The 12,444-nt window shown below is 45.4% G+C and overlaps 1 long non-coding RNA gene across 6 annotated transcripts in view; it reads right to left on the reverse strand.

The window, feature by feature from the left end:
• The window catches only part of LOC132667786 (uncharacterized), a 149,460-nt gene that overhangs the window by 66,875 nt on the left and 70,141 nt on the right, over window positions 1-12,444 (reverse strand). Inside the window, exons 4-5 of one of the 6 annotated variants that reach the window (XR_014137737.1) lie at window positions 5,335-5,394; window positions 3,663-4,996 (exon numbers count right to left, since the gene is read on the reverse strand). The exons of the other annotated variants lie outside the window; for them this stretch is intronic. This is a non-coding gene — a long non-coding RNA (uncharacterized LOC132667786). Of the gene's footprint in view, window positions 1-3,662; window positions 4,997-5,334; window positions 5,395-12,444 lie in introns of those variants that run through there. 6 annotated transcript variants of the gene reach the window in all.

A 12,444-nucleotide genomic window follows, 5' to 3' on the forward strand; every position in this document is an offset into this window, starting at 1 on the left:
GGGAGGCAAGGTCACCGGAAAGAGAGAAACAGTGAAAGCAGAGGAGAGAAGCCCCTTCAAGCAGTGTTGTACAGGGCTGGCCCTGCCCTAACTTGTCTCTGCCTCTCTCCCAGGCTTGCCTCCCGCCCCTCTCGCCTCTGCATTCGGGCAGACAGAAGCTAGGGGGTCATGCTCACCTCCACTCCAACTAATAAAAAAGAAGGAAAATGCCAATAAAATGAATATTTGCATTTATGTGTGCAGTGGCTTCAAGTTTCTGCACGTTTCAGTGGTCAACACTGCAGGACATTAAAAGTAGAGTCAAGAAGATATTTTATCCAGCTGCCCTCTTCCCAGAAAGTAAACAGATAATAAAATAAATCTAATCAGCATTCCTTTTCACTTAGCTGAAATTAAATTTCACTCATCATGGGTAAGTGGCTAATTACACGTTTAGTGTAAAGAAAATTCCGGGGACATTACCTTATTTACTCTCTTCTTGTGTCAATAGATGAGAGGACATTGGCATTCAGATGTCGGTGGCAACAGCTGACTGCTGATGCCAACTTACCTTTTACGGCCTGAATTCAGAGCAAAACAAAGCAAACAGTAGAGACACTGGAATTAAATTGCCTTCCACCCCAAATCCAGGCAATCTGCCCATTGATTTATAGCAACTGCAAGTGCTGAGGAAATTGCTTCCCAAATGGACTGATCCCTGGGCTCCGAGAGTTTGAGGAAAAAAAAAAAAAGCCAAAATTTCTTGAGTGGTTACTGTGCGCTAGGCATTTCTTATGTTAAGATGCTTCACCACAAGCCATGAGGCAAGTTGTCATGTTTTTATACCCACCTTGCAGTGGGAGAAACCAAAGCTTCAAAGGGCGGAACAGCATCCCCGAGGTCAATCAGCTGGGGAGCAGGGGACCCAAATCTGTCTGACGTTCAAGGCCACGCTTTGAACTGTGGCATCGTCTCTGTGGCAAAGGGGACTCCTTCCTGACACACCACAGCTGCCGCGCGTTCACACGAAGGGGACCCAAGAGTTCCGAGGCCCTCTGTCAGCCGTGAGAGGGTCCCTTCGAGCAAAGTCCAACTGGTGAACTTAGGCACGGCGCTGGCCAGCTCTCACCTGCCCGAACTTCCTTGTTTGGCTTGGTCCCACGAAAACGTCTGGCTCCCAAGCCACCTTTTGGGTGACAGACCTCCCGTATGGTGGCTTGTTCCTCAGTGCTATACCACTCTGCTAAGCTTTCCAATCTGGAAGGTGCTGCTGTAGACCGCACACTGGCAGAAGGAACACTTCCTGCAAAGCGTTTAGGGAGTGGAGCAGGCTTGCACATTTCGCAGGCTTGTTAATGAGAGCTGCGTGTTTAATCCCCCATGCTCCGAGCAAGACCTGAGGGTACCCTTTCTTAACTCGGGCAAAACATAAATGCAAATAATTCCATACAAACAGAACTGTCCTGAATTAGTAATGCTCAGATGAGCCCAGGCGCGAGCATTCCAGCGCCTGATCATCACCGATGGAAGCTTAACGTGGACGTCATTCCATTTTACTTATAACCTACTCCAAACCAACGTGCTCAGTCTCTGAAAAGGGGATTCCTTCCGCAGTCCCCCCCCCCGGCTTTTTTTTCCTGAGTTGTGTACGTCCTGAGCCATTGACGACATCCTAGCAGGCTGTAAAGTCAATTCATTTTCTTCTATAGCTGTTTTGAATTTTATCTGGAGATGTTGTTAAATCAAGTCTGCTTAAACCTGAAGGCCCGGCATTTGTCACAGGGAACCTCTAGGTAATAAATAAAAACAAACAAGTCAAATCGCACCGCCTAGGTGATGTCTGCAAGTAAGAAAGGAAAGGATTTTTTTTTTCACTCCGTTATGAAAAGTTCATGGCTACCATTACTGCTCAGTAGTAAATGTCCCCATCAAGACGCTCCCCCCGAATAGTTTCTCCCAGGTTTGGCAAAGAGGACAGACGATGTGATACTTTTATCTGATTGGGAGGGTATGAAAAACCATAACAAACGCCATCAACTACTGATGGTTCCAAATCCTCTCCGGAGAAAACACTAGCTGCCTGGTTCTCTCCTTGTTACGTTTCTGGAGCACAAGCAGGGACACGGGACTGAAAGGGTTCCCCACGCCATTTGAATTCAGGCTGCAAGCAGACAACAGCTGGATCTTACTGAAAGTTGTATTCTTACGACACCCCGAGGGGAGAAGCAAGGTGGCGTGGGTACTGCTTTGGGGACCTATGCAAACTGACACTACAATTTCAGAGATTCCACCAAAATATATTTTACGTCATGTGGCCTGAGACCACAAAACCTGGCATGGGAATTTGGGTGCAACAGACGACGATCCACGGATTTCAGGGACTACTGTCCTCATGCCCACTGGCACCTGTTCCTGACTGTAAATTAGCATGCAAAATTTACCACACCTTCCCGAAAGACAGAAGGTAGGCTTGGCGTCTCTTTCATTTGTGTGAACCAGTTATGATTTAATATTTAGTGAAAACACGAGTCATCCGTCTTCCCCCTTTACTTGTCTTTCTTGATTCCTAGGCCACCTTCGTATCCGCTCCACTCTGCCCACTCTATTTTTATCCGGGTTGCCACCCTTGATCCTCTCCCGTGTCCGATTTCTCCATTTTCTCCACTCCCCTCTCTCTCTCCTCGATCTTCCCATCTGAACAAAGGAAAGGAGTTGCCCTATTGTTTAAAATTTCTTAGAACTCTTGCACCCCTTTAAAATCTTCCATCATTTAGCATTTGGAAATTTCGCCAGATAAATTTGGGAAAGCCAAGATCCCACATGCAACACTGCCCCTGATTCTAAATATGCCCCCGAGGGATCTAGCATCTGCTAGAAATGAGCCCCTCAACACAAGAATTAGAGGTTCCCAAGCCCTAGGAATTGATTATGGGTTGACAAATCAAATTACAGGATTTCTCCTATAACAATGAACATGTGCTCCTAAATCTCTTCACGTTATGGGATTTCATGCAATAAAAATACTAACGACAGCAGACGCTGCCAAGAGCCTCAACCATAGCCCCTCACGCTCATCCCTTGGTTGCATGTGGGCCAGACTTCCCGCAACAAGCCCCGCGACTGTGTTCCTTTGGCCGCGGGTCTGTCTGGCCTCTAGAGTCTTCTCTGCCTGCCCACATAGAGGACTAGGGATGCTGGGGAATTAATGCCTCCCCGGAGCAGCTCTGACCAACGTCCAACAGCAGTTGGGGTGTAAAGGCTCCAGCTCCCTTACCCCTCAGGTGGGATAACTCAGAGCATGTCTTACACGGGCTCCTTGCGTTTCCCCAAGGGGTCTATGTGCCTGTGGCCCACAGTTGTAATTGTCTCCAGACACCTTCGTCAGCTGGCTTCTCTTCCCTGCCTCCTTTCCAGCATTTCCTTCACCTTTCAGTTAAACTACTTGCACTTGAATTCTGGCCTCAGGGTCTTCTTCTTGGGAACCCCCCAAACGATACAGGGTTATGGGATAATAGGACTGGGCCAGGCGCTCAGACCCTTTATGTCTCCTCAGTGATGCACCAAAGCAGACAAAGAAGAAAGAGAAGCGATAGCACAATTAAAATGCTACCAGAGTTGTAAACATCTTGGATTCTTAATACATGTTTTAAAATAACGCATTATTTGACACATTTCCTTGACAAATTGCATAAATTTCGTTTAGTGGAAGGAGGTAGGTGAGCTAGTCTGGCTTCTGAATTACGAGGAAGGGCTGGAAGAAGGCCATCCTAATTTTTAAGACGAAATGTTGCGACACCCACGGTGGATAGCCATGGCTCGACGTTCCGTACTTCTTACTTCTACGCTGACTTAAATTAGAAATCCAGCTTTTGGGTTTGGGCCCGTTCCCTCTTTTTGTGATACAAAGTGCTAGTTTGTTGTATTTGTATTTGTGGTTTGGCATTAAGCCATGATCTTCGGTCCCCTGAAGGTGCTTCTAAAACACCTTTAAAGTAGCTGATAACTACCACACAAGTTATTTTAAGAGTGAGAATTTAATACAAGGGATTGGTGAAGCAGGTGATGGATGACTAAAAAGCCAAAGGGGGAAGTCTCAGGCAACTTCTGGAAGCATCTTCTGAGATGGAAAAAGAAATGAAGTGGGAGCGTCACTTGGTGGGACCAGACCTCTGAGGAGAAGTAGGGTGACCAACCATCCCAGTTGCTCTGGGACACCGATTTTTCATGCTAAAACCAAGAGAGTCCCAGGGAGACCAGATGGTTGTTCGTCCTAGAGGAAGGAGGGATGCCTGGCTGGTGGTGATGCCTCAGGAACTTAGAGAAGGGGCCCCCTCCTCCCCAGAGCTGGAACTCAGCTCTCTGATCAGGAGGAACTGGTACCTCTGAACTGGTAAAACGGGCCAGGTGCCAGGACAGCAAGATGACCGGAGACCGGAACCAACTGCCGTTCTTCCGACTTTAAATCTTTCTCTAGCACCTTCGATTGGTGTGGGCCTAACGAGGAGCAGTCACCAAAGGGCAAAGTGAAAACGTAGTTTGCTCTACAAGCAAAGCACAAAGGGTGGGTCTGGAGCTGAGAGCAATAGTTTAACAACCACGCAACCAGCCAGCACACCCACCACGATGGCCTCAGCTTTCCTTTCTCTCTCTTTCTCCCTCCAGCACTGTCTCTAATGAGGACTCCTTTGGCCCTCCTACCTCCTCTCCCCTTCTCGTATCTTTTAAAGCATTTTGTTATTTTCAGTTTCCCCTCGATACCTAAGACCCTCCCTTTATGCTCACTACTTGAACTTTTATAACCAGATCATTGTATTAAATAATCTGATCACCAAAACATGCACACGCAGGGGAAGAGCGTGGTACACACTCCCGGGACGGTGCGCACAGGTGACCTGGGGCCCAGGAGCCGACGAGGTGCGTGTTGTGCATGCAGGGTTCCTCCGCAGCTTAGTACAATGAGCTACATGGCAAGTTTCGTCTCCACCTGCTGCCTCTTGGTACCGCACGGCTCAGTTACCTTGTGGCAAAAAAAAATCTTATTTGAGCAAATATGAGCTTTGCATTCGGGTGATTTTATTCCCCTATGCGTCTAACCCAGAAGAACAAATACATGCCTTAGAGACAGGCATTTCAACAGAAGACTTGCTCTAAGAACTAGGGCCATCTCTCCCAGACCCGAGGTGGAGAAGTCCGGGACTCCTGGCCTCATCCCCCACCCTCCCTTGGAAATTTCTCTGTGTGTCTCTCCTGGAAATCACTTTATTATCTCTCCCACTTACTCAAAAAAAAAAGTACTGAGCCAAAATATCCCTCAGGATTTACTTGAGAACAGTTTAGGCATCTTTATTTACTCACTCTGTGTAGATACGTGGGCTTCATGCGTTGTGACCGTTGGATCTTTATTTCTCAGAAATTCTTGGAATGAACACAAATACAGCCCCATCAGGTTAGGAGGAACAAGAACTCCCGGCCCAAGAAGTCCTGCCACGTGCCCGGACTCCACACCTCTATCTGCCTGCACCTCTGCACCTGCCGACCCCCTCTCTGCCGGCACTTTTATGAGCGGTCTATTATTATCAGCCAAAAAAAGCTAGAATCTTTACTTCGTTTCTAACGACTTTAAAAAGCGCAACGGGCCGCAATAAAAACCTTCGACAACTTTCATCTTCAAAGACACACCAAATTACGTTATAATTTATCTGAAACTTGAAATTGTTTCTGGAATTGTTTCATGTTTTTAGTCTCCTGCTCCACTCACATGACTCACGATTCCTGGGAGGGTCTTGGATGTAAGCTCGGCGTTACAAAATAGGTCACTGGCACGCCCAAGCTAATCCCCGAAGCCCGAAAACATTTTTGTTTCAAATGCAAGCAACCATAAACTCTTGATTATAACGGCAAATTTTCAGAGACCTCTGCTGCTTGTTTGCGAAATCTTGAGGGTGCTGCCGTGCGGGGTACCCCTGGATGCCACAGAGGGTTGTCATATTAAGATTGCCATTAGCTCTAGACATAAAACGTCAGCATCATTCGATGTGCATTGGGCTTCTTAGTTAATGATATATTCATTGGGTGGGCACTCACTGAACAAGAAGACAAACGTTTCCCTGCCTAGAAAAGCAGATAATCGGAAAGAACTCTAAATAAGTTTCTTCCAGATCACTCTGCCGTTGGATCCCGCTGGGGAATAGTTTTCCAGTGTTTCACAAAAGGGTTTCCTTCTGGCTTTGTGCTCCTCGATCTCTACCCATGGTGGTCAAAAGCCCTCCCGGGCCTTCTGTCGCTGAGCCACAATTAAAATAAAATCCGAAATATGAAAACACTTCCCATTCCCTAACCACAAGACAGGCAGGCGTGGAGACTGCTCACATTCCAGCAGCCCACACGTGGCCCTGAATCGAGGGCAAATGGTTGACTCCAGCCAGTTCTGAGTCCTTCTAGGACTAACAGTTCCTCCCCGGAGCAAATATCTCAGACTAACTTGACTTCTAGTTCTTCTCAAGGCAGCAAGAAGCTGCAGCCACCCTTAGAAATGCTCTGTGGGCTAGAATGTTGGTCCTGGACTCAAATGCCTTTGGGTGGGAAAGTCAAAGGAGCAGCAGCAAATTGGGAAGCTGACAGCAAAGCCTGATGGTCCTTCCTTGTGCCCATTCTATACTCCACTTACAAACAAAGCACAAAGGGTGGGTCTGGAGCTGAGAGCAATAATTGAACAACCACACAACCAGCCAGCACACCCACCACGATGGCCTCAGTTTTCATTTCTCTCTCTCTCTCTCTCACTCTCTCTCTCTCTCTCTCTCTCTCTCACTCTCTCTTGCCATTCTATACTCCAAAGTGGATGGCACAATCTGGAGGGGAAGAAAGCCTCCCTTCCTCACCTTGACCATGGTGCTGTACCTACTCCCGTACAAACCGCTGGTTAGAGCTGACCCTTCATCTTAACCGTCATCATACCCGCTGCCCCCATGAGCCGCAGATCTTTCCTACTCTTTACACCATGCACTGGTTATCCCATCATCTCCACACTTACCTTTGAGAATCCAACTGGTTCATTTAGGTAGAATACCTAAGCTCTGAGCACACTGTGTGTGGTGGTTTCTTTATTTATTTCATTATTTAGTGTTATGTTAACTTGGTTCAGTAACACATAAACCCGGTAAGAACAAAGATTCTATCGGGGCGCCTGGGTGGCTCAGTCGGTGAAGCATCCGACTTCAGCTCAGGTCATGATCCCGTGGTTCATGAGTTAGAGCCCCACGTCGGGCTCTGTGCTGGCAGCTCGGAGCCTGAGACTGCTTCGGAATCTGTGACTCCCCCTCTCTCTCTGTCCCCCACCCCCCCCCCCAGCTCATGCTCTGTCCCTGTCTCTCAAAAAATAAATAAAAAAATAAATATAAACAAATAAAAATTAAAAAAGAACAAAGATGTTATCTACGTCAATGCTGTTTCCTGTTACCTGTTCTACCTGTGACAGGAGAGACTCCATAGTGTTTGTTGAACAAATGATGTAAGCGGAAGAAGAAAACCACAAGCACACCCTAAAAGAAATCATTCCAGATGTGATTTGAGCTATTGACATATAAAATTAGTCTAGGTTGGAGAGAACCAAAGCATAAGAGACTCTTAAAAACTGAGAACAAACTGAGGGTTGATGGGGGGTGGGAGGGAGGGGAGGGTGGGGGATGCGCATGGAGGAGGGCACCTGTTGGGATGAGCCCTGGGTGTTGTATGGGACCCAATTTGACAATAAATTTCATATATTGAAAAAAATAAAAAATAATAAAAAAATAAAATAAATTTAAAAATAAAAAGAAAAAGAAAACCGCCAGAGGATTAGCAGAAGGGAGTCTCCGGAGTCAAGCGCAGACCAGAGGCCCACGGAAGAGGGTAGGAAGGGCGGCGAGGCGGTGCGCGCTCCACGGACCGGCGGGAGGGAGCCGGGGCGGAGGGGCGGCTCGCCGGCCAAGCGGAGCCCCCGAGTCTGGCTGGCAAAAGCGGAGGGGCCGGACGGACTGTGTTCCGACAGCAAGCGCGACTTAGCGTCTGGGAGGTCATAAGTGAACAGCTCTGCTCAGAAAGCGGGAAGGCTGGAGGACAAAGGGAGGGAGAGCTGCTGAGCCCCCGGACGACAGAGCTCAGCTTGGCGGGGGACAAAGGCGCCAGCGCCATCTCCCCCGCCCATCCCCCAGCCAAAATCCCAAAGGGAACCAGTTCCTGCCAGGGAACTTGCTCGCTCCGCGCAAACACCCAACTCTGTGCTTCTGCGGAGCCAAACCTCCGGCAGCGGATCTGACTCCCTCCCGCTGCCACAGGGCTCCTCCTGAAGTGGATCACCTAAGGAGAAGCGAGCTAAGCCTGCCCCTCCAGCCCCCGTGCACCTTGCCTACCCACCCCAGCTAATACGCCAGATCCCCAGCAACACAAGCCTGGCAGTGTGCAAGTAGCCCAGATGGGACACGCCACCCCACAGTGAATCCCGCCCCTAGGAGAGGGGAAGAGAAGGCACACACCAGTCTGACTGTGGCCCCAGCAGTGGGCTGGGGGCAGACATCGGGTCGGACTGCGGCCCCGCCCACTAACTCCAGTTATACACCACAGCACAGGGGAAGTGCACTGCAGGTCCTCACCACGCCAGGGACTCTCCAAAATGACCAAACGGAAGAATTCCCCTCAGAAGAATCTCCAGGAAATAACAACAGCTAATGAACTGATCAAAAAGGATTTAAATAATATAACAGAAAGTGAATTTAGAATAATAGTCATAAAATTAATCGCTGGGCTTGAAAACAGTATACAGGACAGCAGAGAATCTCTTGCCACAAAGATCGAGGGACTAAGGAACAGTCACGAGGAGTTGAAAAACGCTTTAAACGAATTGCAAAACAAAATGGAATCCACAATGGCTCGGCTTAAAGAGGCAGAGGAGAGAATAGGTGAACTAGAAGATAAAGTTATGGAGAAAGAGGAAGCTGAAAGAAAGAGAGATAAAAAAATCCAGGAGTATGAGGGGAAAATTAGAGAACTAAGTGATACACTAAAAAAAAATAATATACGCATAATTGGTATCCCAGAGGAGGAAGAGAGAGGGAAGGGTGCTGAAGGGGTACTTGAACAAATTATAGCTGAGAACTTCCCTGAACTGGGGAAGGAAAAAGGCATTGAAATCCAAGAGGCACAGAGAACTCCCTTCAGACGTAACTTGAATCGATCTTCTGCACGACATATCATAGTGAAACTGGCAAAATACAAGGATAAAGAGAAAATTCTGAAAGCAGCAAGGGATAAACGTGCCCTCACATATAAAGGGAGACCTATAAGACTCGTGACTGATCTCTCCTTTGAAACTTGGCAGGCCAGAAAGGCTTGGCACGATATCTACAGTGTGCTAAACAGAAAAAATATGCAGCCGAGAATCCTTTATCCAGCAAGTCTGTCATTTAGAATAGAAGGAGAGATAAAGGTCTTCCCAAACAAACAAAAACTGAAGGAATTTGTCACCACGAAACCAGCCCTACAAGAGATCCTAAGGGGGATCCTGTGAGACAAAGTACCAGAGACATCACTACAAGCATAAAACATACAGACATCACAATGACTCTAAACCCATATCTTTCTATAATAACACTGAATGTAAATGGATTAAATGCGCCAACTAAAAGACATAGGGTATCAGAATGGATAAAAAAACAAGACCCATCTATTTGCTGTCTACAAGAGACTCATTTTAGATCTGAGGACACCTTTAGATTGAGAGTGAGGGGATGGAGAACTATTTATCATGCTCCTGGAAGCCAAAAGAAAGCTGGAGTAGCCATACTTATATCAGACAAACTAGACTTTAAATTAAAGGCTGTAACAAGAGATGAAGAAGGGCATTATATAATAATCACAGGGTCTATCCACCAGGAAGAGCTAACTATTATAAATGTCTATGCGCCAAATACCCGAGCCCCCAGATATATAAAACAATTACTCATAAACATAAGCAACCTTATTGATAAGAATGTGGTCATTGCAGGGGACTTTAACACCCCACTTACAGAAATGGATAGATCATCTAGACACACGGTCAATAAAGAAACAAGGGCCCTGAATGATACATTGGATCAGATGGACTTGACAGATCTATTTAGAACTCTGCATCCCAAAGCAACAGAATATACTTTCTTCTCGAATGCACATGGAACATTCTCCAAGATAGATCATATACTGGGTCACAAAACAGCCCTTCATAAGTTTACAAGAATTGAAATTATACCATGCATACTTTCAGACCACAATGCTATGAAGCTTGAAATCAACCACAGGAAAAAGTCTGGAAAACCTCCAAAAGCATGGAGGTTAAAGAACACCCTACTAACGAATGAGTGGGTCAACCAGGCAATTAGAGAAGAAATTAAAACATATATGGAAACAAACGAAAATGAAAATACAACAATCCAAACGCTTTGGGATGCAGCGAAGGCAGTCCTGAGAGGAAAATACATTGCAATCCAGGCCTATCTCAAGAAACAAGAAAAATCCCAAATACAAAATCTAACAGCACACCTAAAGGAAATAGAAGCAGAACAGCAAAGGCAGCCTAAACCCAGCAGAAGAAGAGAAATAATAAAGATCAGAGCAGAAATAAACAATATAGAATCTAAAAAAACTGTAGAGCAGATCAACGAAACCAAGAGTTGGTTTTTTGAAAAAATAAACAAAATTGACAAACCTCTAGCCAGGCTTCTCAAAAAGAAAAGGGAGATGACCCAAATAGATAAAATCATGAATGAAAATGGAATGATTACAACCAATCCCTCAGAGATACAAACAATTATCAGGGAATACTATGAAAAATTATATGCCAGCAAATTGGACAACCTGGAAGAAATGGACAAATTTCTAAACACCCACACTCTTCCAAAACTCAATCAGGAGGAAATAGAAAGCTTGAACAGACCCATAACCAGCGAAGAAATTGAATCGGTTATCAAAAATCTCCCAACAAATAAGAGTCCAGGACCAGATGGCTTCCCAGGGGAGTTCTACCAGACATTTAAAGCAGAGATAATACCTATCCTTCTCAAGCTATTCCAAGAAATAGAAAGGGAAGGAAAACTTCCAGACTCATTCTATGAAGCCAGTATTACTTTGATTCCTAAACCAGACAGAGACCCAGTAAAAAAAGAGAACTACAGGCCAATATCCCTGATGAATATGGATGCAAAAATTCTTAATAAGATACTAGCAAATCGAATTCAACAGCATATAAAAAGAATTATTCACCATGATCAAGTGGGATTCATTCCTGGGATGCAGGGCTGGTTCAACATTCGCAAATCGATCAACGTGATACATCACATTAACAAAAAAAAAGAGAAGAACCATATGATCCTGTCAATCGATGCAGAAAAGGCCTTTGACAAAATCCAGCACCTTTCTTAATAAAAACCCTTGAGAAAGTCGGGATAGAAGGAACATACTTAAAGATCATAAAGGCCATTTATGAAAAGCCCACAGCTAACATCATCCTCAACGGGGAAAAACTGAGAGCTTTTTCCCTGAGATCAGGAACACGACAGGGATGCCCACTGTCACCGCTGCTGTTTAATATAGTGCTGGAAGTTCTAGCATCAGCAATCAGACAACAAAAGGAAATCAAAGGCATCAAAATTGGCAAAGATGAAGTCAAGCTTTCGCTTTTTGCAGATGACATGATATTATACATGGAAAATCCGATAGACTCCACCAAAAGTCTGCTAGAACTGATACATGAATTCAGCAAAGTTGCAGGATACAAAATCAATGTGCAGAAATCAGTTGCATTCTTATACACTAACAATGAAGCAACAGAAAGACAAATGAAGAAACTGATCCCATTCACAATTGCACCAAGAAGCATAAAATACCTAGGAATAAATCTAACCAAAGATGTAAAAGATCTGTATGCTGAAAACTATAGAAAGCTTATGCAGGTAATTGAAGAAGATATAAAGAAATGGAAAGACATTCCCTGCTCATGGATTGGAAGAATAAATATTGTCAAAATGTCAATACTACCCAAAGCTATCTACACATTCAATGCAATCCCAATCAAAATTGCACCAGCATTCTTCTCGAAACTAGAACAAGCAATCCTAAAATTCATATGGAACCACAAAAGGCCCCGAATAGCCAAAGTAATTTTGAAGAAGAAGACCAAAGCAGGAGGCATCACAATCCCAGACTTTAGCCTCTACTACAAAGCTGTCATCATCAAGACAGCATGGTATTGGCATAAAAACAGACACATAGACCAATGGAATAGAATAGAAACCCCAGAACTAGACCCACAAACGTATGGCCAACTCATCTTTGACAAAGCAGGAAAGAACATCCAATGGAAAAAAGACAGTCTCTTTAACAAATGGTGCTGGGAGAACTGGACAGCAACATGCAGAAGGTTGAAACTAGACCACTTTCTCACACCATTCACAAAAA

This window comes from Panthera onca, chromosome B2 (genome assembly GCF_046562875.1).
Source record: "Panthera onca isolate mPanOnc1 chromosome B2, mPanOnc1 haplotype 2, whole genome shotgun sequence".
Taxonomy (NCBI): domain Eukaryota; kingdom Metazoa; phylum Chordata; class Mammalia; order Carnivora; family Felidae; genus Panthera; species Panthera onca.